The 24,245-nt window shown below is 53.7% G+C and overlaps 1 protein-coding gene across 1 annotated transcript in view; it reads right to left on the bottom strand.

The window, feature by feature from the left end:
- Nucleotides 1-24,245, bottom strand: part of ZCCHC24 (zinc finger CCHC-type containing 24) — a 61,140-nt gene that overhangs the window by 23,140 nt on the left and 13,755 nt on the right. The gene's annotated exons all lie outside the window — the stretch shown is intronic.

The following is a 24,245-nucleotide window of genomic DNA, read 5'->3' as shown; positions in this document are numbered from 1 at the left end:
AAGGCGCTGGCTCCCCACGCTCCCAGGGGACTTTGTGGTCGGCACCACTCGCTCGGCTGTGGGTCATGTCCCGCCCTGACCCGGCCTCCAGCATGCTAGAGATTTCATCCTGAATGTAAAGAACTTTTGAAAACTGCTGTTTCTTCGGTCTTGTTTCCCAGTAGTCTCTGAGTGTGCTGGGGCCACGCAGGGCCCTCCACATCTCCTCGGGGCACCCTGGGTGGGGCTCAGAGCACATCGACAGCTGGAGGGGACAGTGGTATGGGCAGTGCCGGTGATGGGTGAGGTGTGTGGGCCGGAGTCGGGGTCACGCAAGCAGGAGGTGGCAATGCTGGGGCTGGCTCACTCTGAAGACGCTCCCCCTGGGCTGCGCTGAGCACCCTGGAGGGCCGCCTCAGGCCACCAGCGCCATTTCCACAGACTGTCTGGTCCCTGGCTCTGCGTCTGAGGCCATCCCTGTGAGGCCTGGCCAGACATGACCCGGCTGGACGTGGCTGTAACCAGCCCAGCTCCATCTGGCTAGAGGGAGGCTCTGCACCAGTCCTGGGGGCAGAGCTGGGGGCAGGAAGGCGGTGGGTAAGCCTACAGTGATGCTTTGGGTGTGAGGGTCACAGCCCTGGGAGGAGAGGACAGGGGAACTCAGCTCAAAAATAGCGATGGGGGAAGGGTGTGGAGGGTGGCCAAGCGCCAGAACAGAAATCTGATCTGTCCTGGCCGATGAAACGCTGAAGTCGGCAGTTTGGGGCCACTCTGGCAGGAGCTGGGGCTGAGGCTCCCAGGGCTGCCTGGTGAGAAGCTGCAGGCCCAGCTTCCAGCCTCGGCTCTGTCCTCACATCCATTGCTCCTCTCCCTGGGCCTCCATCTCCTCCTCGGCTCACAGCGGGTAGGAAGGGAAGCATGCTGTCCACCTCTGAGAACTTTCATCAGGTGAGTGTTGGAGTTTGAGACACTTAGGAGATGGCGACAGCCACAGGCGGGAACCGCCCGTGGGGAGTGTCCACTGAGCACCGCGCCGGCCACGCGCCTGACTTGTAGGTGGCTTCATTGTGACCCTGTTTCCAGATGAGGCAACAGAGGCCCAGAGAGGTTAAGTCACCTGTCCAAGGTCACAAAGCAAGTCAGTGGCAGGCCTTTGATCCCAGTCTACCTGGCTGTCATCCAGTTCCCTCGCTGCCGAGTGAGGGTCAGAAGGCTGTGGACTGGGTTCAAGGTCGTCTGTGGCAAGTGTAACTGGGCAGAGCAGGGGTTAAGAGGCTCCTGGAGGCCAGCCCAGGCGTCTGCCCGCTTTTACCATGGTTCCACAGTGTTGGCCGGTCCTGAAACTCAGAGAACGGGCCTTGGGGAGGAGGGTGCGCATGGCTGTAAATGCATGTGTGTTTGTGTGCGTACAGGCATACGTGCACCTCTCATGGTCACTGCAGGGCAGCAGACCATGGCACAAATCTACCCGTGTTCTCCCCTTCAGGGCTGGGGCCTGGCAAAGGAAGAGCCGCCCTTCTGCGACTTTTCTAGGGGGTCACGGCGAGGAAGCCAGGCACTTCCCACCCACACAGCCCAGGCTGCAGTTGACCTTGCTTTTTCACCCAGGGGCAGGAAAAGTGTGCAAAACCATCCCTCCCCCACCGTCTCCAAGAGCAGGGGTGCTCAGCACAGCGGGCTCTGTAGCAGTCAGGAGGACAGAGCTGTGCTGTACAGCCCCAGATGGTCCAATACCCTCCCTGGGCACGGCTCTAAAACCCTTACAGCTCCTGCCACGTGCAGTGTTACCTTCACCAGCCATTCCATCCTCCCTACAACCCCTACAGATGAGGAATCCAAGGCACAGAGAGGTTGGGAGATTTGCCTGAGGTCACACAGCCGGGAAGCAGCAGAGCTGGGATGCAAACCCAGGTCTGGCTCACTCCCACAGCACCACAGCACCTCTGCTATGGTCCCCAGCTCCGACCTTCCGGGGTGTCCTCGCCCTTGTCTGTGGGCAGCCCCCGTAACAATAAACCTGCTCGTGTGCCGAGGAGGCGGGGAGGGGAACGTGCCCATTACAGGAGGGGGGCCGGCTGGTGGTACTCGTTCTCACACCACCTCTGCACGCCAGTCCCACTAACTGGCATCTCCCATCTCCCAACAAAATCCCGTGGAAGCTGCACTTCCCCCTGGAAGCCTTCCTTGACTGCTCCTGCTTGCAGGGACCACTCTGTTCTCGGCCCCCTCTGCGGCTCATCCCGTGCACTCTGTGCCCACTATACTCCTGTGAGGGCAAGCAGTGCACACATGCCCCTTTGTCAGGGTTCTGAGGCAGCTCCTTTAAAGTGCTGACGGTGGTGTGAGCCAGGCAGGCACGGGACCTGCCCTCACGGAGCGTTTGTCCCAGAAGAGCTCTGGTGTGGGAGCTGGGCTGACCAAGCTATGTGCTATCTGTCTCATTTAATCAGCCCAGTAACCCCACCACACACAGTATAGCAACATCCATCCATTTTCCTTACCAGGAAACCAAGGCTCACTTCCAAAGCCACAGAGCTGCGAAGTCTACATTCCATCTTTCTGACTCCAGATGCCCAAGCTCTTAATTCTGGAGCACAGGTTATTACACTTGAGCGTGCATCAGAACCATCTGCGGGGATCGTTATCACACAGGCTGCTGGCTCCATCCCTAGAGCTCTGGAATCAGCAGGTCTGGGGTGGGCATAAGAATCTGCATTTCTACAAGTTCCTGAGTGACGCTCAGGCTGCTGGCCCAGGGACCCACTTTGGGAACAACTGCCTTAGGTGATACTGATGACAGTCTGTTAAAGTAGGAGTGTCAATCGCATACTGTCTTTTCCACACTGCCCCCTCCCCTCATGCCCATTCTACAGCCCAGGAAACAGAGGCACAGAGAAGGCAAGTAGCTAGCCCAAGCCATACAGGAAGATAAGGTCGGAGCTGGGAATGGAGCCCAGGGCTCCTCATCCCAGCAACTGGTCTGGATGCAGGACAGTGAGGCTGCTAGGCTTAGCAGGACAACGGCCCAAGGTGAGGAGAAGGGCCATCCCTTTAAAAGTGGAACTGGTGGTGGAGGTGGTGGTGGGGTGCTGGGGGAGGGCTGGCCTGGCTCTCCTGGCCCAGCCCCAAGCCTGTGACTCCTCAGCATCTGGAAAGCATCACAAGGAACAATGGAGGGAGCAGGGGGCCTGGCTGCTCGGGGGCTCTGGCCCCCGACTGTTCAGGAAAGCAAAGGAACTGGGGCCCTGCAGCCCTCTGCCGCACACACCCCCCCCCACCGCTGTTTGCTTTGGCCCCGGCACACAAAGATCCCAAGGGGCCCAGCTGTCAGGAAAAGTCAGCCCCGGAACTACAGACCTGGGGGCCGGTGGCCAGGTTGGGTGCCCAGGCAAGGAGTCAGGAGGCACCGGCCAGCCCAGCTCCCGCTCAGTGGGCAAGACTCCTGTATTACGGTGGCTCCCCGGGCCTCGGTTTCCCCCCAGGAAGCTCAGGTACCACCCCGCCTGGGCTGGCTGCTTACCATGTACTGGCACGGATCTGACCTGCTTGGCGCCTTGGCCCATGTTGCCCCCAGGGGCCCGCTTGTCCTCTGCAGGCCAGTGGGGGCCAAGCAGCCAGCCGTGGAGTGGGGAAGAGACGGGGACAGTTACTGGGTGCCTTTACCCCGCCTGCCACCAGCTCTTCCACTCACGCCCTCAGCACATATGCACTGAGCACCCACTATCTATGAGGCACCACAGCAGAGCGGTTAACAAGACAGATGTGATGCCGGACCCCACGAGCTTCCAGTCAGGTGGGAAAGGAAAAACGCCAAGTATCTCATTCAAATAATTATAGCCATGATGAAAGCTATGAAGGAATGGGATGCTACGACAGAGACGACTGACAGGGATCCCGTCTTCAGAGAGGGAAACACTACTGTGGGGTCTGTCCCAGCCTCCAAGGTTTCACAACTTAAACTGTAAGGTGGGTGTGTCTTTATTTTTAATTTTTATACAAATTTTAAAGGTTACTTTCCATTTACAATTATTACAAAATATTGGCTATATTCCCCAAGTTGTACATTACATCCTTGAGCCTATCTTACACCCGGTAGTTTGTACCTTCCACCCCACAGCCCCTATTTTGGCCCTCCCCCCACACTGATAACCACCCGTTTGTTCTATCTGCAAGTCTGCTTCTTTCCTGTTATATTTATCAGCGTGTTGTATTTTTTAGATTCCACATATAAGTGATATCATACTGTATTTGTCTTTCTCTGTCTGACTTATTTCACTTAGCATAATGTCCTCCAAGTCCATCCATGTCGCTGCAAATGGCAAAATTTCATTCTTATGAAATGGCTGAGTAGTATTCCATTGTGCGTATGTGTGTGTGTGTGTGTGTGTGTGTGTGTGTGTGTGTGTGTGTAAAACCATATCTTCTTTATCCACTCATCTGTTGATGGACACTTAGGTTGCTTCCATACCTTGGCAATTGTAAATAGTGCTGCTATGAACATTGGGGTGCATGTATCTTTCCGAATTAGTGTTTTTGCTTTTTTTTCAGGTATATACCCAGGAGAGAAACTGCTGGGTCATATATCAATAATAACTCTAGTTTTAGTTTTTTGAGAAAACCCCATACTGTTTTCCACAGTGGCTGCACCAATTTACATTCTAACGTGGGTGTTTCTTAACACACCCCACCCCTACCCCAGCCCCAGCATGCCGCCACCAATGTGCTCTGTGACGTGGGACAAGCCCCTTCGCGGCCTGGGTCTCAGTTTCCCCATCTGTCAATGAGAACATGACGGGAAAGGCAAATACTTCATCTTGCGCGTCCAATTACTTGCTATCGGAGCACTTTGTTAAGAGAGATGCTGTGGCAGCATCCTAGCTCGATAGGCAAGAATAATGTAATTTTGGTGCTATCTGCCTTGACATGGCCGTGGGCTGGGGGTGACGGACACACAGGACTTGTGTTGGCATTCCAGGCCTAGGCGATCGCCAAAGATCCTTCCTGTGCAAATGTTCCACAAGCAGACAGCACACAGGCTGAAGAAGCAGACAGTGGTTGAGTCTGGCGTGGCATGAGCCTTGGCTTGCCCTAAGGCAGAAATCACTGCTTCCTTCCACCTCTGGGCCTGTAACAGATGCTAGTCTATCCCCGCCGGTGCCACATGGTTTCAGAAACACTCCTCTTCCAGCCAGCCTTCCTGGCAGACATCCCCCTGGGTCGCAGTTTGCCCCCTGTACTTTGTGCATCTCTGTAGGAAGCACTGAGGTACCCCACTCAGTCTGTGAGCCTGTTGCCTTCTCCCAGGCCCCTCCCCGGGGACAGAGACCATGTAGGATTCCGCTCTCATCCTCAGGCCCAGCGTGGGTCTGGCGCAGAGCAGGGAGCCTCTGGGGAGGAGGTAAAGGACAAAGTGATCATTTTGGACATGACCATCATCCTGAAATAAGTAGCTAGAGGAGAAAGTCAGGAGGGCTGGGGAGGCATGGGGAGGGGGGCAGGCAGCAGGCTGGTGACTTCCTGAACAAGCATGCCGCCGATGTTCCTGGTCCTCAGTGTGGCTATTGTCCCTGCCGGTCCGGAGAGCGGGCTCAATAGGGCCTCTGTCCCTCCTCGGGCAGGCTGGCCGGCTCAGTGGCGTCCCACCCGGGCAGCTGGGAGGCAAGGGCCGACACTTCCTGTCCCTGCCGCCGAGTGTTCCGAGGGGCAGTGAGAGGGGAGGGGGACCCTCGAGACAAGCACCCATCTATGTCCCCCAGGGGAGGGCTGCCCAGCTGGGGGAGGAGGCGGGAGAAGGGAGAGCGGAGCTGGGGATGTGCTCACCCCTCTGCCTCATCCCTTCTCCTCCCAACCAGCGCTGCCTCTGAGCCACTCTGGCGCCCCTGCTGTTGCTCAGACAGGCCAAGCACATCCTCGCCTCATCTCAGGGCCTTTGCTCTTACTGTCCCCTCGGCCAGGAGTGCCCTTCCCCCAGATCTCTCCGCATTGTTCGTTCCCTGCTTCATCTATCTCTATTCAAGTTGCTGCTGCCTCGGGGAGACTGTCCCAACAAGCCTTCTGAACACAACCTAACACCACAGCGCACCCATCTGCACCTACGTCTTTACCGTAGGTCGTCCCACACCGCGTGAGCTGTATTCTTCCCTTGTCTTTCCTGTTCCCTATGGACTGTCCCCGGTGCCTGGGGCAGTGCCTGGCACACCGTAGGTGCTCCACAAAGACGTGCTAAATGAACAGATAAAAGTAACACACTTGAACATCCATCTACACACCGAGAGATGTGCTCTGGGAGAGCAGAGCCCTCTGTGTCGGGGGCATGTGGCCAGGGTGGCTGGGGAGGCGGCCCCGGGAAGTACAGGAAGAGCCAGGTGAAGATAAAGCAGACAGGGATCCACGTGGACCGGGCAGCTTGCGCAAAGGGCTGGGATGGCAGGAAGCGTGGAGGGCTTAAGGGTTAGAGGCCCGCGGAGGCCAGCCCACACCGGCCCTGGGACCACGCCGCCGAGCTGGATTTTAGCGTGGGAGTCAAGGGAAGTCAGGGAAAGATTTAAAATCAGCGGTGGCAAGGTCAGCCTGGCGTTTCAAGAGGTCTCTGGCTGCGTTTAGAGAATGGATTGAATGGGGGGAGGGGCACATGGAACATGAGGACACTTGGGGGCTGCAGCCACATGGCTAGTGAGAGGCGATGGTATGGTCTGGGGAGGGGTGGCAGAGAGGAGAAGGGTGCAGGGACTCCAAAGACAGACAGGAGGTACCGTCCACAGGACTTGGGGTGGCCCTGGGGGAGGGCGAGCCAGGGGTCAAGCCTCAGCCCTCCTGCCTGGCTGTGAGGGCTGGGCCAGGGTCCCCCCCTCTGCTGGTGACAGCCCTGGTTCTAACTGGGGGAGGGCAGGCAGGGGGAGGTGATGGACGGAAGGAGGACTGGGCAGCAGGCAGCAGCGATGGATGGGACAGCCTCGTCATAACTACCTGCCCAGCTCCTTCCCAGGGCCCTGCCCTCAGAAGTCAGGAGTTGCCCATAAACCTGTCACCTGAGCCTGTACAAGCTGCCCCCCGGGGGAGGGGCCACCACAGGTCTGATGTGGAGGGGGAGCCAGATACCCTGGTGTGGTGCTGCAATTACACACACACACACACACACACACACACACACTCCCCTGCAGGTGAGCAAAAGGCTCTCATTACAGGAAGGAGCAAGCTAGAAACGCCAAGGTTCAAGGCTTGCCCACAGTCTCGAGTTGCCTCCTAGGCCCTGGAACGACTCTTCAGAGCCCAGAAGGAAGAGTCAATGGAAAAAGTGCTGAGTCTTAAAGAGGGATAAAACTCAGGAGGAAGGGGAAGAAGCTGGAGTCGGAGGGAAAGGTGCCCTGGGTTCTCCGTGGTCCAGCCTCTCAGTGTGCACAGCAGGTGATTAGCAGGGTCTCCGGGGCAGGCAAGGGGACCTCCAGCATCACACAGCCCATGAGGGGCAGGACAGAGCTCAGATGTCCCCAATCCAAGTCCAGTGCTAGGGGAAAGCCTGAGGCCGATGCAGACAGGAAGGAGTGGAGGGCACTTCCAGAAGCTCTCCTAGCACCTTCTCAGCCCTGGGACCCAGCCATGCTCCCTGTGAGGGTCTCTCAACCCCAGAGGAGCACCATGCCACCTGATACCAGCCACGTCCCCAGGCGGGCACATCTCCTCCCCAGGGTTGGCACCAGGGCAGTACTCAGTTCAGGGACCCAAGGCAAGCCCCCCGGAAGCCCAGCGTCTCCAGTCCCTGAAGCCCACCCACATGTGCTCCTATGGGTCCTGGCCCATCTCTCCCACCCCTGCCTCACTCCCAGCAGCCCATAAGGTCAGAATCGCGGGAATGGAAGGAACGGTGTGGGAGACTGGCATGTGAAGGCCATGGAGCAAAGCCTTCTTATTCTGCCCACAAAAGGGCAGTGAGCTTGGGCCCTGAACTGAGCCTGGGCGGGCACGTGTCTGCAGACTGCAGGTGCTCACGTAGCGCCCAAAGGAATGACACGCACAGGTGTTTCTCCCGGGCACACACCTTAAGATGAGGCGCCAGCTCCATTTTCAGTCAACTGACAGGGAAGCAGGTGGTCAAGAGGGTAGCAGAGGCTCCTTAAGCCTGTCTGGGACCCAAGGGAGGCGTGTTCATTGAGCTTCCCATCAACCTGGTAGCTCCCTGGGGCCCAGCAGCGGCAGAGCCTCTGTGCGGGCATGTGCACTGCATACTGGAGAGGGGGGTGTGTGTGCAGGGCGCACACTTGGAGCTCCGGGTATGTGCGCCACGTGTGTGGCTGCACACAGCCCCTCGCTCTGCACCCAACTCTACAAGCTGCAGTGGGCCAGGGAGAGGTCGGGGAGGTCCAGGGCTGGGCAACCACAGGCAGCTCTGGATTTCTCAAATCCATCAAAATAACTTCATGGAAAACTGGGAGAATCATGCTGAAGGAAGAGAAAAATGCAACCACTCATCTCTCCTGGAAAATGTCTTTCTAGTCCCTGGCCACTGTCTATCCCATGACCCCACATCCTCTCAGCCAGCCAAGTGCCAAGTGAAAGAGCTCTGGCTGTGCAGCTCTGAGACCTGGGTTCGAATCCTGGCTCTGCCATTACTGGCGGCAAGAGCTTAAGGAGGTTTCTAAACCTCCCTGAACCTCAGTTTCCCATCGCTCAAGTGGGAATCAGTATCCATCGGGTGGGGAGTTGAGAAGAGCTCATGAGCTCATGAATGCAAAGTGCCTGGCCACAGCTGGAACTCAGTAAAGGCAGACCTCGTCGCCTTCCTCGGCATTATATGGACGCTTGTCTGAAATTTCACATGCCCGAGGCCTTTATACTCTTACCCCTCTATCTTGCCAACTTTCTGAAAATCCAGGAAAGTCTCTGGAATCCCAAATTTCATCCTCTCAGCGAATATAAATAAACCCACTCAGTCTCCCTCAACAAACACAAGTTGCTGTTCAGAGCCTGGCTCATTGCTGAGCATGAGGAACTGGCCGTGGGTGAGGCTGGCCTCTGCCCCTTCCTAGCACATCAGGTTTTCCCATACAGGGTCTCGTGTAATCCTTACAGTAACTGGGAGTTGCAACGCACGGGCCCAGAGAGGAGAAGGGACTTTCTCAAGGTCACACGGTGAGTAGGTGGCGGCCCCAACCTACACCTGCCTGTTCCTGGCTCCCCCCCTTCTTCCTGGTCTCTGAGCCTGCCGTGTGCTGGCGCATGTGGCACCAGTCCTGGGGCAAATGAAACAGAAGACGGTGTGGTCTGGCCGGCAGGGAACAGCCAAGGGAGGTCACGTGGGGCAGGGAGAGCCGCTCTTGGGCCTGGTGAAATCCACCAGGCTACAGGCTGTGCATGTGGGATCCTGAGTCGCAAGACTGGTCCCTGTCCCTTCAGGGGGACCCAAAAGTTGACTGGCTGCTATAGCAAGTTGATGATTCTGTGCAAAAAGCAAGGCCTTAGAAGGACGGGATGGAAGACACATGCAGTAGCTGGACGCTTAGTGAGGAGGCCTGGGTTTGGGCACCAGCTCTACCAGGCAAGTGACCTCCTATTTCTGGGCCTCAGTTTTCCCATCTGGAGTCAGGGCGTGTGTGGGTTTAGAGGAGATGCTTTGGATGCAATAACCTCTAATGTCTGAGTCACAGCTGACCTTCTGGGAACTGACCGCTCTGCTGTGAGACAGGGCCAATGCACTGAGCCAACAAGAGATGCTGCAACATACCTAACCCATAGCCCTTCCTGCAGTGCGGTCAAACACGCCCCTCATCCTTGCTCCACCTTCCACTCCTCTACTGACAGTGACAGAGCAAGAGCTAGAGCAGAGAGAGCTCTGTGGGGTCTCTGCTCTCCCCACCCCTGCTCTTCCCCCCAGAGAGGCCATCCAGGCCAAGCAGGGGAGGGGGCACGCATCCAAGCTTACACAATCACCACCTTGTCTGGGGGAGACAAAGGCCAGGCTCTGGGTCTTGGCGGCCAACAGCCCGGATGGAATGACGGATCACAGAGTTGCTGAATTTAGAATTTTAAAAAATGTTAGTACCGTAATAGGTTCGATTCTTAATCTCTAAAATTCAGAAGAATAATGTGTTAGAATCATAGACATGGAGAATCTTCATTTCAAAGAACAAGAATAACAGCACGTTGAAACAGAAAACGTGGGAGAGTTCAGAATCCCACCATTGAGATATGGAATGATTACAGGAACCTCAGACTCTTGACAAACTCAGAACAACCATGTGTCAGTATCACCCCACGTGGGAAGCCTCGTTTCCCAGAATAATAAAATTTGGTAATCACAGGATCTAAGAAATCTGGGATTGAACTTCGTACAGCATTGGAAGCAGGAACTCCTGGAATGTTCATTTCCATCTCATGGAACCTTCTAATCTTGAATCCCCAGGACCTCAGAAGGACCAGGACGGTTTTACTCACCTGCAGGGGCCCTCCCCCACACCTGCCTGAGCTCCACTTCAGACGTGGGCAAAGGTGCATCAGAATCAGTTGGAGAGCTGAAAGCATGCCCATGGCCACGCCAACCCAGGATCTACTGAATCAGAATGTCCAACACCAAACTAAAAAAAAAAAAATCCCCAGGTGATTCTGCTGTGAAGCCCCAGTTGAGAAGCACTGATCTGGTAAACCTCACCACCTTATCACAGACAGGGAAACAGAGAATGCAAGTAGCTGGCCCAGAACATACAGCAGTGGTCTCTAGCCTCTACACCAAGGTCAGCCCCCTCAGGCCGTGCTCTACCTCCACCTGGACCTTTTGGGCTCCAGGGACCCTGTGCCCAACTCTCTGTGTCTGCCGTAGAGTCCCCCTGCTCCAGGGACATCCCCAGTGGTCTTGGGGACCAAGCAGGCCAGGACAGAAACTGCTAGGCTCACAAAGCCAGCCCCTCCCTTCCCCCACCCTCATGCTTGAAGTCCTCCAGGTGGTTTCCAGGGGGGCTGGAGGAGTACTGTGGAGGTCATCAAGGTCAATCCCCAGCCTCCAGGGAGGCCTGTAATGAAGGAGGGTCCCGGGAATGGGGAGTCAGAGGCCAGGAGTCCCTGCTGCACTAGCACGCCGAGTGGCCGCAGATAAGTTCCTTGACCTCTCTAAGTGAAGATGGTCTCAAGACAGAGGCTGGACAGAGAACCTCTGGGAATCCTTTCTGCCTCTGCCTCTTGACCTCACCCAACATGGCCACACATTTAAGGGAATGTGAGCCCTCTGCAGCCTTAGCCAGATTGTTCTCAATCAATTGGGAAGTTCTTTCTTTTGTCTGACCTGAAACACTGCAGCTGCAGTGTTAGCCCTTTGCCCTCCTGCATGAAGATGGAGCCTATCTGGGCACAAACGCGCTTTATTTGCTCAGAGGAAATCCCTAGTCCTCCTGCACCTCAGCTGAGGGTGCCCCTCTCCCCGGTCCCTGTAGCAGGTCTGGCTGGCCTTGCAGATTCCTGTGGGAGCTGAACTCCCAAACAAATGATGGGGGTGGCACTCCTCAGAGCCCGCCAGAGCAGCAGAGGCTCCACAGCTTCTGCCTGATTGCAGTTTTAATCAGATATGCCCACAGCTCCTAAGCAGTCTAGCAGGGCAGGGGTCCTGCTGGTCCAGAGTGTTTCCTCCAACGAGATGGGGGATTTCCAGCCAAGAACCCCTAACAGGCTATGGAAAGAAAACCCAAAAGGCAGTCTCAAGGAATGGGGAAGTAGGAACCCAGATGGTCCTTAGACCAGTGTTTCCCAAATTTTAACATGCCCACGAATCACCTGGGAGCTTGTGAAAATGCCAATTCCGATTCAGCAGGTCTGGGATGGGGCCCGAGGTCCTGCATTTCTGATAAGCTCCGGATGCTGCTACTGGTCCGCGGACCACACTTTGAGAAGCAAGCCTTTAGATGTTCATAAATAAAAATTTTTTATTCCTAAGAACACTTTACTTTTGTCTGGCTTGGTTTGCAATTCATTTCCAGCTCTGTTAGCTCATGAGATCCACAAAGCAGCCCTGAGGGGCAGACAGGATGCATATCGCTGGGTTCATGGCACAGAAGGGGAAACTGAGGTGTAGCAAGGGCAAGGGGCTTGTTCAAGGTCACCCACCTGGCTACAGTGCCTCCTCTAAACTCTTCCTCCGTGGCTGGTCAGAACCACGCACACCTTGGCAATGAGTGGCCTGACACAGCAACTCCCTATCCTGCCTTCCACTCAACTGTGTGGGCCTGGAGGCAGAGGCCAGACAGCTCCTGTGCTCTCCTGAGGGTCCCCGGGGGGCCCTCACTGAGCTGTGCTGGCTACTGATCTGGCTCTCAGTGGCCTCGGTTGGTGGACCAGAGGGTTAGGAATCAGCCAGGCTATACAGCCAGGCTTGCTGGGCTTAAATCCTCGCCCTGCCCTTGGCTCCTGTGTGACACTGGGAGAACTGACATCCCTGAGGACGTGGAGGATGCGCCAGGACTCAGCGTGGTCTCTGGCACACGGAGGTTGCTCAGCCAGCATTCACTCCCTGCCTCCCTTTCCTTTCCCACCTCCCAGCTGAGTCTTGTTTATTTCTCCCTTCCTCCCTCACAGACTCTGAAGCAAGAATGCTTGGGATTGGATCTGAGCCGTGTGACCCTGAGCAAGTCACATACTGTCTCTGTGCCTCAGTTTCCTCCTCTGTACAATGGGGATAATAAGAGCCTACAGAAGGCTGGTGTGAGGATTAAACGAGTCAATATGTGTAAAGTGCTTAGAGCAGAGCCTGGGACATAGAGAACTCTCCCTGTAAGTGTCAGCTACTGTACTGTTAATACCATCTCCATATGATGGCCCGGCTCTGCGGCAGGTGCCACGGCCGATGCTGGGGGCACAGTATCGAAGCAGCACTTTCATGCGCCAGGCACTGTGCTAGTGATTTCATGGACTTCCTGCCCACTCCCCCCACCCTGACCCTGACCCAGATCATAGTCAAAAGAGAAGACAAAGGCACTAAGCTGGTTGTGCGAGGGTCCTTTGGGAACACACAGGAGGGAGGGACCGGCGAATGGGAGGGCTCAGAAGGCCTGTGGGGGGAGGAGACCACGGCCCTGTTTAAGCTTCACACTCCCCGCCAAGGAGCAGGGCAGCGGGCGGGTGGTGGAGGGGAGTTTGGGCTTGTGTTTGCTTTTACCCCTTGTTATCCTGCTTGAGGACACGCCTCTCCTTAACCTGTGGGATGAGAGACACTCACCTCCCCGCACAAAATGCAGACACAAGGCAGAGAGGAAGCCTCCCGCAGCCTGATTTCTGCCTGGGCCAGAGCACAGCCGATGCACAGCATGTCCTGGTGGATGGGGCTGTCCTCAAGGATAGAGAAGACAGTGGAAAAGGCTGGTTCCTGCGATCAGACAGACTTGGCCTGATCCTAATCGACTGTGGAAGCAAGGGCAAGTTGCTTAACCTCTCCGTGACACTCGGTTACAGATGGACCGCAGACACGCCCAGGCTAGAGTGAGCATTTCTATGAGATGATGAGATGGAGACGCTTGGCAGGCCAGGCATGGGGGGGCGCACTTCTCCAGGCTCCCCACCCCGCTTCATGGGCGCAACTTCCCTGTATCTGCTGCCTGATTTCTCTGCAGCCCAAACCTTAGATGTGGGACAGGGGTGAGAGGAAGGAAGCCCAGATCTTAAAGGCAGGCCAGGTCGATAGTACCGAGTCGTGGAACCCAGAGACTGAGCCACCTCTCACCCCAGACAAGCCATGGGGTGCAGGCTCATCCCGAGGGGCCACCCAGATGTGGTGGGAAGGGAACCTGCTGCCATCAAGGTGTGCCTCCAAGACCCCCCAGCAGATGAGGGCAGGAGCCACGGCAACCCCCGGGCTCACACCCACCCTAGAAGCCCGCTTGCTCACCTCTAAGCAACTCAGCACACATTTTGCGAGCGCCTGCTGTGTTCAGGGCCTGTGCTCAGCTGCTCACTGGGCAGTGGGGCAAACAGTACAACTTTATAGTTTTCAAAATGGGTTTGCCTGTCCCATTGTTTCTGGATCTCACAGAAGCCCCGACTGATGGGCTTAACGGCTGACCCTATTTCATGCACTCAGGGGGCGTGAAGGCTCAGGGGCAGGGTCAATTTGGCCAAAGTTGAACAACTACTGAGCCATAGGCTTGGGATAAGAGCTCAAGGCTTTTGACCCCAAAGCCCATGACCTCTTGCCAGCCAAGCAGACACAGACCCTACCTGGGGTAGGCACCCAGGAAGTGGAGAGACGGTTGTGTGAGGATCGGCCCCAGGCTAGGCAGGGCTCAGCAAGGCAGGGTAGGAGCCAGGCAGGGGGCACAGGAGGCCGCTCCACGGGAGAGGGCACATTTGGGCTGAGCTCGGAGGAGAAGATGGAGAAACGAGAGTGAACTACCAGCCGAGGGCACAGCACAGGCAAAGCCCTGGGGTGTGAGAGTCTCAGCAGAGCTCAAACGGCAAATGGCCAAGACCACCTCCTGGGGCCCAGGCTGAGGCCACACTCCAGGACCAGGGCAGGGCACAGAGCCATACAATGAGCGGGTATCACCTGTCGTCCGGGGACAAGGTGGGGAGGCAGGACAGGTGAGAAGCCACCAAAGGCCTTAGAATCAGGTCCTGGGATAGGGGTGCAGATCATGGAAAGTGGAGCTCCAGAGGAGAGCTGGTGGGCCTGGAATGGCTGCGGAAGGCATCTCCAAGGAGATGAGTTCAAGCTGGGCTCTGAAAGGGGGGGTGGGAAAAAGATGTTAGTGAAAGGCACTGCAGGCTGGGGGGACGGCATGAGCTGAGGCACAGAAGCTGGAGGGCCCCGGGTGCACGGTGCACCTGAGTGTGTGGTTAAGTGGCCTGGCCGGGGTGGGGCGGGGAAAAGAAAAAAGAGGCTTCAGGGCCCGTGGCATCCCAGGCTGCCTCTCACCCACCTCACATCAAACCCGTAAAGCCAGGCTCGTGAGCCTCCCTTTATAAATGAGGGCAGATAAGGCTCATGGAGGCCCAGCAACCTAGCGAGAAATACTAACAAGAGCTGCCATTGACTGAGCGCTTGTGGGATGCCAAGTACAGTATCAGCTGCTTTGCCCACACATTTCCCACAAATACCCAAGAAGTGGGTGAGCCCATTTCACAGATGCCTGGGTGATCTTGTGCAACATACACAAAGATACAGCTGGGGAAGGGCAGAAGTGAGCTCTGAGCCCAGCTCACTGAGACTCCGGAGGGTGGTCCCTTTGAGCTTGGAGGAAAGGGGAAATCAGAGAAGGCTGCCTGGAGGAGGTGACACCTGAGAGCTATTCAGCACAAGGATGCAATTGCTCTGCTCCAGCCCTCCATCCACTAGGCCTTGCACGTGGCTAAAGGACCAGGGACAGGTTCTGGCTCCCAGGCTCTGCCAACATCCCTGTCCCTCAGAGACCAGAGACAGATGATTCAGAAGGTGAAGCCAACTGACATGGCGAGATTCCTGGGGACCCTGAGTCACCACCTGTGGTCCATTTAAAAGAAGAACTGGCAGCTGAGGATGTGAAACTGGCCCTCTCAGACTCTTTCTTGCCAGGCTTGGGGCAGCAGGAAGGATGTAAAAGTGACTGCCACACGAGCCCCCACGCCCTGTCCCTCCATCCTCCCAACAGCTGCTCCCACTTGTCTCTGCCAGGGCAAGCACTTGGCGGGTCCATCCCTCTGCCTGGCCAGAGGGGAGCTGACAGCCCACAGGTGGCACTTGACACCTTCCAGCCATGGCCCATCGTCCCTCCTCCCAAAGCACCCACCCTGGGTAGAGTGGAGCCTCCAGGACCCAGGTCCTAACTTCTCATCCCTCAAGCCAACCTACATGACCCAAAGTCATCAGAGCCTGTCCCAGCCCCCATCCCAAGGCGCCTGGGGAAGCCCAGCCTCATCACATGGCCTTCCTGCAGCCCATCCCAGAGGCAGCCCATCCTGTGGGATGAGGGTGGGATGGGGGGATCAGAGCCCTCTCGGATGACCCCACAATCCTGAAACGTTTTCTTAGACCTCTAGAACTTCTCAAACCAGTTTGGAACAGCTGAGCTGAGGCATAACAATAATGATGGTCAAACTGGGGGTTGAATGCAGGCGGGTTGGCTTAAGGGCTATGCTTGGAACCACCATGCCACAAAGTGAGGGCCTCGGAAGGGGAGGGAGGAAAGACCGAGGTCACAACATAGGGTTTGGGGGGACCACCCCAAAACCAGCACCGACACCAACTAGCAGGCACTACATCGTCCCCATCAACACCCGTCCCAGCTAATATCCTCCAAGCGCTCACGACATCCCAGGTTCTGTGCTGAGCACTGGACTATCAGAGCCCAGACCCCAAGATTCGGAGCAAGCCCCTGCAATGATACTTGTTACATACGATGCAGGCCACCTGCCCTGGGCCCAGTCCTTCCTCACTGGAATCGTAAAATGACACTGTTTGTCCTCCCCTCCTTCCTTCTCTCCCCTTCCCACCCTTCCTTTCTTCCTTTCTTTTCCCTCTCTCCTTCCCTTCCTCCCACTATTAATCTTTCATAACTTGTAGTCCTGGCCACAGCCGTGAGAAAACCTCGGTTTCCCCATCAGTATATGGATGTCTCTGAACTAATCAATGGTCCCTGCCCAGAGGTTCTGCACAGGAAATCCTGCATACCCTCAGTCCCTCTCTGCCTGTCCCCTCCCCAGGCTCAGCCACTGTGGCCCCATAGGAAACCCAGGCCTGTAGGGAGGTCAGGGCCACAACAAGGGGTTGGAAACCCCAGGCAGAGGCCAGACATGGGCTGAGGGCCATGGCCCTCCCTGCCTCCTTTGGACACCCCACAGGGACCAGCCTGCTCTGGCCTGGGTAGAGGTGCAAGAGCTGGGGTCCAGGGGCTGCAGAGACTGGGATGGGGACGGGGGGGGGGGGGCTGGGCCAGCCTTCACTTTCCCCCTGCCTCCTGCCCCTCCCCCAGCAAGACCCTGAAACTATTCACATCCCACCTCTAAGGTTTCAGCTGTTCTAGGATTGGATTCTCTCACTGCTCTATTTTTCTTCTTCTTTTGCAATCTCCAAGAAACCCGAGCTGCCAGATGGGTGGGGGCGATGACTGTTTTCCGTCTGACATCTGGATTTCATTAGCAGCCCTGGGCATGCTGACTCAGGAATGGCAGCTCCCCTGGGCTCAGACCTTCCCCAGACCCCTCACAGTGCCCGGTCCTTAGCTGGACACAGGAGACACAGGTGATGACACCCCTCAGACCTCCCTCAAAGGGGCAACCAGCCCCCCAAGAATATCTTGGGAGTGGTGGAGGCTGAGGGCTTAGAGAATTCCTGCTCCCAGCTCAGCGCCTGATGGAGGGCTGCCAGCTGGGTGTGGCTGGGCCTGAGCACCATGAAGGGTGACAAAGGGCTTAGGGAAAGTGTTCCCCATCCGTACCCCAGTCTCCATCCCTAAAGGGATACTGAGTGGGCCATCAAGGCAGGGAGCCCTGCACTGGCCCCAAATAGCAGACATGTTTTGGAGATGAGGAATGGTGGCCCAGAAAGGTTAAGTGACTTATCCAAGGTTGCACAGCTGGTAAATAGTAGAGCTGGAACTTGAACTCTGGTTTTGGGGTTATAAACTTGAAGCTGTTTCCTTTGACCTTAACAAGATGTCCCTTCACTAACATCAGGGTCCTTACTGTCGTCATATGGACCCTCAACCCTGTCTGAGCTTCAGAGAAAGGTAGTATGTGGGGTTTTCACATTCTATCATCCATCAGAGAGGCCTGCAATGGTCACCTGACCCAAAGCAGGCCCAGACCCTCTTCAAGGCCACATTAAGACACTTGTGGGCCCCCTCCTCCATAAAAAGTGATTAAAAATTCTATTTTATGACTGTGTTGGTATAAAAATAAATATTACCCAGGCTGGATTCATTATTATATACTCATTATTATTACTTTCATTTTTTTCTTCTGGTTTTAAAATAAATGAAAATCACAACATTTCTGTGGGCCCCTGAAAGAACAGTGGGCTCTCAGCGTGCCTGCTGTCTCTCCCAGAGAAGCCGGCCTGGCCCTCTAGGTCAGAGCACTCATATTCGGCAGGGCACTCCTTGCCATGTCACAGCTCCTTCTTTTCTTACTGATTTGTGCTTATCATCTGACTTCGCCCACTGGAACATTAAGTGGGAAGCTCTCCCGGTCTGTTCACAGTGGCATCCTCAAGGGCCTACCACGTGCTTGGCACATAGTAGCGTTCAATAAATGTCTGCTGAATGATGAGATGAACAGGAGTCTATCTTCTCAGGCAGGTGTATTTTTATACCAGGCAGTGGCACCCCACTGGCCCAGGTGGCCCCTTCAGCGATCTGGTAGTCCTCCCTGACACTTTACCCCTCTCCCCCTCACCTGCCTGCTCACCATGCCCCACAGATGCTACTTTCTCATCATGTCTGGAATTTGTCCCCTCACCTCCAACCTCTGCTTGCCCTTGTCTTATATCTGGTCTTATCATCTATCCACGTTCCTAGACTGGTTTCGTCTGCACTCTTGCCTCTTCCAGCCGGGCCTCCCAACTGCCACCAGTATGATCTTTCAAAATGCCAATCCGAGCATGTCACCTAAAAGCCTTGGATGGCTTCTTCTTGCCCTCCAGAGAAAGTCCAAGTTTGTGCAGCCTGGCACACAGGTCTTTCACCACCTGCTGCAGCCACATCTCCCACCCCTCCCCTCAGGCACCCAGAGTGCTAGCCTTTGCCAAGAGCTCGGGGTTCCCGGAAGGCAAATTCCCACTATTTACACGCTTCCTTGGAAACCTTCCCTGCTCCAGACTCAGATGCCTCCTCTCTGAGGTCTCCCATGAACCCCCAGGCAGAGGTGGTATCTCACTGCAAACCTTAACCGCGGCCCTGGTCACCCTAAATGGTCAACAGCGTTTCTGTTGTCCACTCTGTTCCACTGAGGACGAAGGTAGAGCTTTATCCGGCACAGGCCTGACACACAGTAGGAGCTCAGGAAAGGCTGGGCAATGGTACTGAGTGCTGGGCCCAGCTCTGTCCTGGCAGATTGTGTGTGCTGGGCACGGATGTGGCAGTGAGCCAAGGTCCCACCACAAACACACATACCCATGCAGGCAAGTGCGGCTGACGCGGAACAGGTCCTGCCACACCAGTGTGCAGAAGCCAGCATGAGACACACAGGTGACCCTGCAGGCAGGCCTAACAGAGAGCACCCATGACGTCCCTACAGCCACCTGGGATTTCTGCAGTCACCAGAGCTGGCAGCCTCAGCCACAAGTGGCCTTCTTGACTGCACTGGGGCAACAGAAACCCTGGGGCTGGACCAGCGTTCGACTCTAACAAGACGCAATGACTTGGCCAGACCAGGCCTGATATGGCTTTTGCCCACATTGTCTTTGTCCCTCTTTATTTCCAGCAACCCATTTTCTAAAGAACCCTTTCTGAGAATGATGGTGGAGATCAAAGTCTGGACGCTAAAGCTGATGGTAGAATCTAATTTAAAAAGCATGGGCTCTGGAATCAGGAAGGCCTGAGTTCCGATTCCAGCTTCGCTGTTCATTAGCTGTGTGACCTTAGGCAAGCCACACAACTTCTCTGGGCCTCGGTTTTATCATCTGGCAATTGACCTGATAGAGTTTTTGAGACAATTAAATGAGCTAATGCATATTACACACTAAGCTCAGTGGTAAACTCAGTGCTGAGAGACTATTATTATTGTTGTTCATATTATTGTTACCCTTGAATTGACACCTGGCACACTGTGTGGGGACAGCAACAGGGACAGATTTGTCAAGAGCTGAATGGTAGACATTCTTGAGTCCCAGTCTTCTTGGGCCAGTGCTGACATTGGTTGGAGAAAGACCCTGGCCCAGGCACAGCCTCACCCCACAAAGAGGGGCTGCCTTTCACCAACACTGGGAACTTGTCTCCAGCACTTTCTGCCTCTGCTTTTGGGGCTACCCCTCTTCCTGTAGTGCCCAATCCCCTTGCACTGCACCTGGTACCTATGAGAAGCCTCATCAGTCTGATGAGCTGAACTCTGGACACCTCTCTCCACCCTTAAGGTTGGAAAAGAATCAATTAACAGGTTACCAACTTCTGGTTCCTGTATCCCACTACCCAGGCTGTTGGCAGTGAATGCTTTAACCACATTTTCACTGCTACCTTCTTCAGAGCCTGGGGCTCCATGGGCAGCTTCAGGACCCAGGCAGGGCTGGCCTAGTGTTCTGCACATTCCACCCCCAGTTAGACCATTTAAGAGTTTAAAAGCATTAGACCATGTAAAAGTCATTCCACAAAAAGGAGAGGAGAGAAAGGAGTAGAAAAGTTATTCAAAGAAATAATGGCTGAAAACTTCCCAAATCTGATTTAAAATTTTAATCAACGCATCCAATCAGCTCAACAGACGCCAAGAATGATAAAGATGAAGAGATCCAAACATGGACACATCATAGTAAAACTGCTGAAAGCTAAAACAAGGAGACAATCTTAAAAGCAGCGAGAAAAAAATGGCATGTCATCTACGATGGATTTCCAATAATATTAACTGGCTTCTCATCAGAAACAATGGAGGACAGAGGGCAGTGGGATAACATATTTAATGTGCTCAAATTTAAAAATATCTGTCAGCCAAGAATTTTATACCCAACAAAGAAATCTTTAAAAAATGAAAGTGAGATAAAGACATTCTCAGGTAAATAAACAAAAACAGAGAATTCACCGCTAGCACGCCAATCTTCCAAGAAATACTAAAGGAACTTCTTCAGGCTGAAAGTAAGGGACCTCAGAGAGTAATGTAAATACACATGAAAAAAAGCAAGGAGCACTGATAAGGTGGTTATGTAATTGTAAAAGACAGTATAAGTGCAGATTTCTTTTCTTCTCTTAGCTGATTCAAAAAGCAATTTATAGGGTTTCCCTGGTGGCGCAGTGGTTGAGAGTCCGCCTGCCGATGCAGGGGACACGGGTTCGTGCCCCGGTCCGGGAAGATCGCACATGCCGCGGAGCGGCTGGGCCCGTGAGCCATGGCCACTGAGCCTGCGCGCCCGGAGCCTGTGCTCCGCAATGGGAGAGGCCGCAACAGTGAGAGGCCCGCGTACCGCAAAAAAAAATGGAGAAATGCCCTGTGATAAATGAAAATGAAAACACAACATACCAAACTTATGGGATGCAGCTCAGAGGAAAATTTATAGCTATAAACACCCACATTTAATTAAAAAAAAAATGATGTACAATCAGTGTCCTAACCTTCCACCTCAAGAAACTAGAAAAAGAAGAGCAAACTAAACATAAAGCAAGCTAAAGAAAGGAAATAATAAAGATTAGAGTGAAGAATTGAAAGCAGGACTCAAAGAGATATTTGAACACCCATGTTCAGAGCGGCATTATTCACAATAGCCAAAAGGTAGAAACAATCCAGTTGTCCATTGATGAATAAATGGATAAACAAAATGAGGCAGACACACAGACACACAGATACACACACACAATGGAATATTATTTAGCCTTCAACAAGGAAGGAAATTCTGACACATGCTATAACATGAGGGAACCTTGAGGACATTATGCTAAGTGAAATAAGCTAGTCACAAAAGGATAAATACTGTATGATTCCATTTATATGAGGTACCTAGAGTAGTGAAATTCTTAGAGACAGAAAGTATAATAACAGTTGCCAGGGGTTGGGGGAGGGAAGGGGAGGGAATTATTGCTTAATGGGTACAGAGTTTCAGTTTTGCAATCTGAAAAGAGTTCTGGGGATGGACGATGGTGATGGTTGCACAACAATGTGAATGTACTTAATGCCACTGAACTGTGTACATTGAAACATGGTTAAAATAGTAAATTTTATGTTATATGTATATTGCCACAATTTTTAAAAAGGTTAGAGTAGAAAGTAAGGAAATAAGAAGAGAAAAACAATAGAGGAAATCCACTAAACCAAAAGTTGGTTCTTTAAAAAGTTCAACAAAGTTGACAAACCTTTAGCTAGAATGACCAATAGAAAAAAGAGAGAAGACTCAAATTATAAGAATCAGAAGTGAAAGAGGGGGACATTATAAAACAAAATGAAAAGGATTATAAGGGAATATGATGAAAACTGTATGCCAATAAATTAGATAATTTAGATGAAATGGACAAATTCTAGAAATACACAGGCTACAGAAACTGACACAAGAAGAAATAGAAAATCAGAATAGACCCATAACAAATAAAGGGATTCAATTAGTAATAAAAAACATCTACTCACAAAAGAAAGCCCAAGCTCAGATGGCTTCACAGGTGAATTCCACCAACTATTTAAAGAAGAATTTATATTAATTCTCCACAAACTCTTCCAGAAAATAAAACAGGATGGAATACTGCCCGAATCATGGAACTGATAAATGTTATTACATGGATGAACCTTGAAAACAATATGCTAAGTGAAAGAATCTGGTGACAAAAGACCACATATTATATGAATCTATTTATATGAAATGTCCAGAATAGGGAAATCTGCAGAGACTGAAAGTAGATTAGTGGATGTTAGGAGATGGGGGTTCCGAGGGTGTTAGCTAAAGAGTATGAGGTTTCTTTTTGAGGTGACCAAAATGTTCTTTAATTGATTGTGGTGACGGTTGCACAGCTGTGTGAATATGCAAAGAATCATCAACTTGTATATTGTAAATGGTTGAATTATAACTCATTAAAGCTGTTACCAAAAATAAGCATTTCACTTTTAAATATTATAAATGCTCAGCTCTTACATAATAGTTCATTTGAAACAAAGATTTCCACCTGTTCCTTCATTCCAGAAGACTTGTACTAAGCACCTGTCGTACTGTATGGTACCTGGGCTGGCAGAGATGAATCGAGCCCAGCACACGCCCCCGGGGCCTGCGGTCATATTCCAGCCTCTGCTAAAATACTTACCTAAGTATGTGCACTCTGCATTGTGATGCAAGGGAGATAAAAATAATGCTGGCCAACAGTTATTGAGGGCTGACTGTGTGCCAGGCATTGTGCTAAGCACTTTTCACGCATTACTTCATTGAGTCCTCACAGCAGTCTTCTGTGTTAGTGTTCTCACTAGCCTCGTTTTACGGATGGTGACCCTCATGAAGGGTGAAGGGAGATCCTTGGGTCTGCAGGAATCCCGGATAGAATCAAGTCTGAGATGGGGCCAGAAGAGGGGCTCTACCAGCTCAAGGGAGAAACAAGCTCCACAGGCCGTGGAAGTCTCAGCCTGGAGCGGTGTGGATGCTCAAGGAAACAAAGAGCACAGAGGCCCCAAGACCAGGGTTCTGCCCTCTCCTCAGCACGTCACCTTTCTGAGGCTCTGTTTCTCCGACTGTAAAATGGGGCTATTACTCCTACTTCGGCCACAGAGTTAAGAGCCCTGCACAAGATAAGCGAACACGCTGTGTAACCCATATAAAGGAAGGACCGTGGTTGGCACAGTGCTAGAATGTGAGAGGCACCTAGGAGAGGGGCCCTCCTACCCCTCACATTGGGAAGAGCTCTGGCCCCATCTGGGAGAGCGCAGCGCATGCGCAAATACACACACACCTTCGCCATCCCTCCACCTCTGACTCATCATCTGTTGCCTCTGGATACTGGTCACCCTTGTCCCATCAACCTGCCAGCCCCACTCAAGCCCCTCTCCTCCTGGAAGCTTTCCCAGGCTGTCTGCCCAGCACGAGCACACCTCCTCAGAGCCCCTGAGAGCCCCTGCTTATGTCTGAGCGTCACCTGCCTGCGGGGTTGAAATCTCCACTCCTCCACTGACCGGCTTGATGGTCCAGTGTGAGATCTTCACTCACACAAAGCATCCCGTAACAGGAGGCTATTAAAAGCACTTAGCACACCAGGCAGAAGTGAGCGCTGAATGAAATGCTTGGAGAGCACTTAGCACACTGCCTGTCTCCTCCTTAAACCTGGTGGAGTTCTGCTGTGCCCTGTAGGCAGAGTGCCTGAGAGCTGACAACCCCTGTGCTGGCGGCTCAGCTGGGGAAGGCTCACTGGGTGGGCCATGGGCACATCTCTGAGCGCCAACCAGATCCTCACCCTCTGCCAGGATCTCCTCATGCAAAGGGCCCCTTGCTTACTGTGTACACTGAGGGTAGACAGGGCACAGGGGAGTGCGGATCTGGAGGGCAGCCCATCAGTGGGTCCGGCGTGGGTGGGCCTCTCTTGGCCAGGGCTGGGGAGAGGGCTGAGGTCACCGGCTGAATCACCGGGGATCTTACTAGAACACAGTTCTGGGCTGGGCCTGAGATTCTGCATTTCTAACAAGCTCTGGGGTGATACTGATGCAGCTGTGGCCGGCCGTAC

Source organism: Globicephala melas, chromosome 16 (assembly GCF_963455315.2).
Source record: "Globicephala melas chromosome 16, mGloMel1.2, whole genome shotgun sequence".
In the NCBI taxonomy this organism is placed as follows: Eukaryota; Metazoa; Chordata; class Mammalia; order Artiodactyla; family Delphinidae; genus Globicephala; species Globicephala melas.
This window is presented reverse-complemented; position numbering and strand designations above follow the sequence as displayed.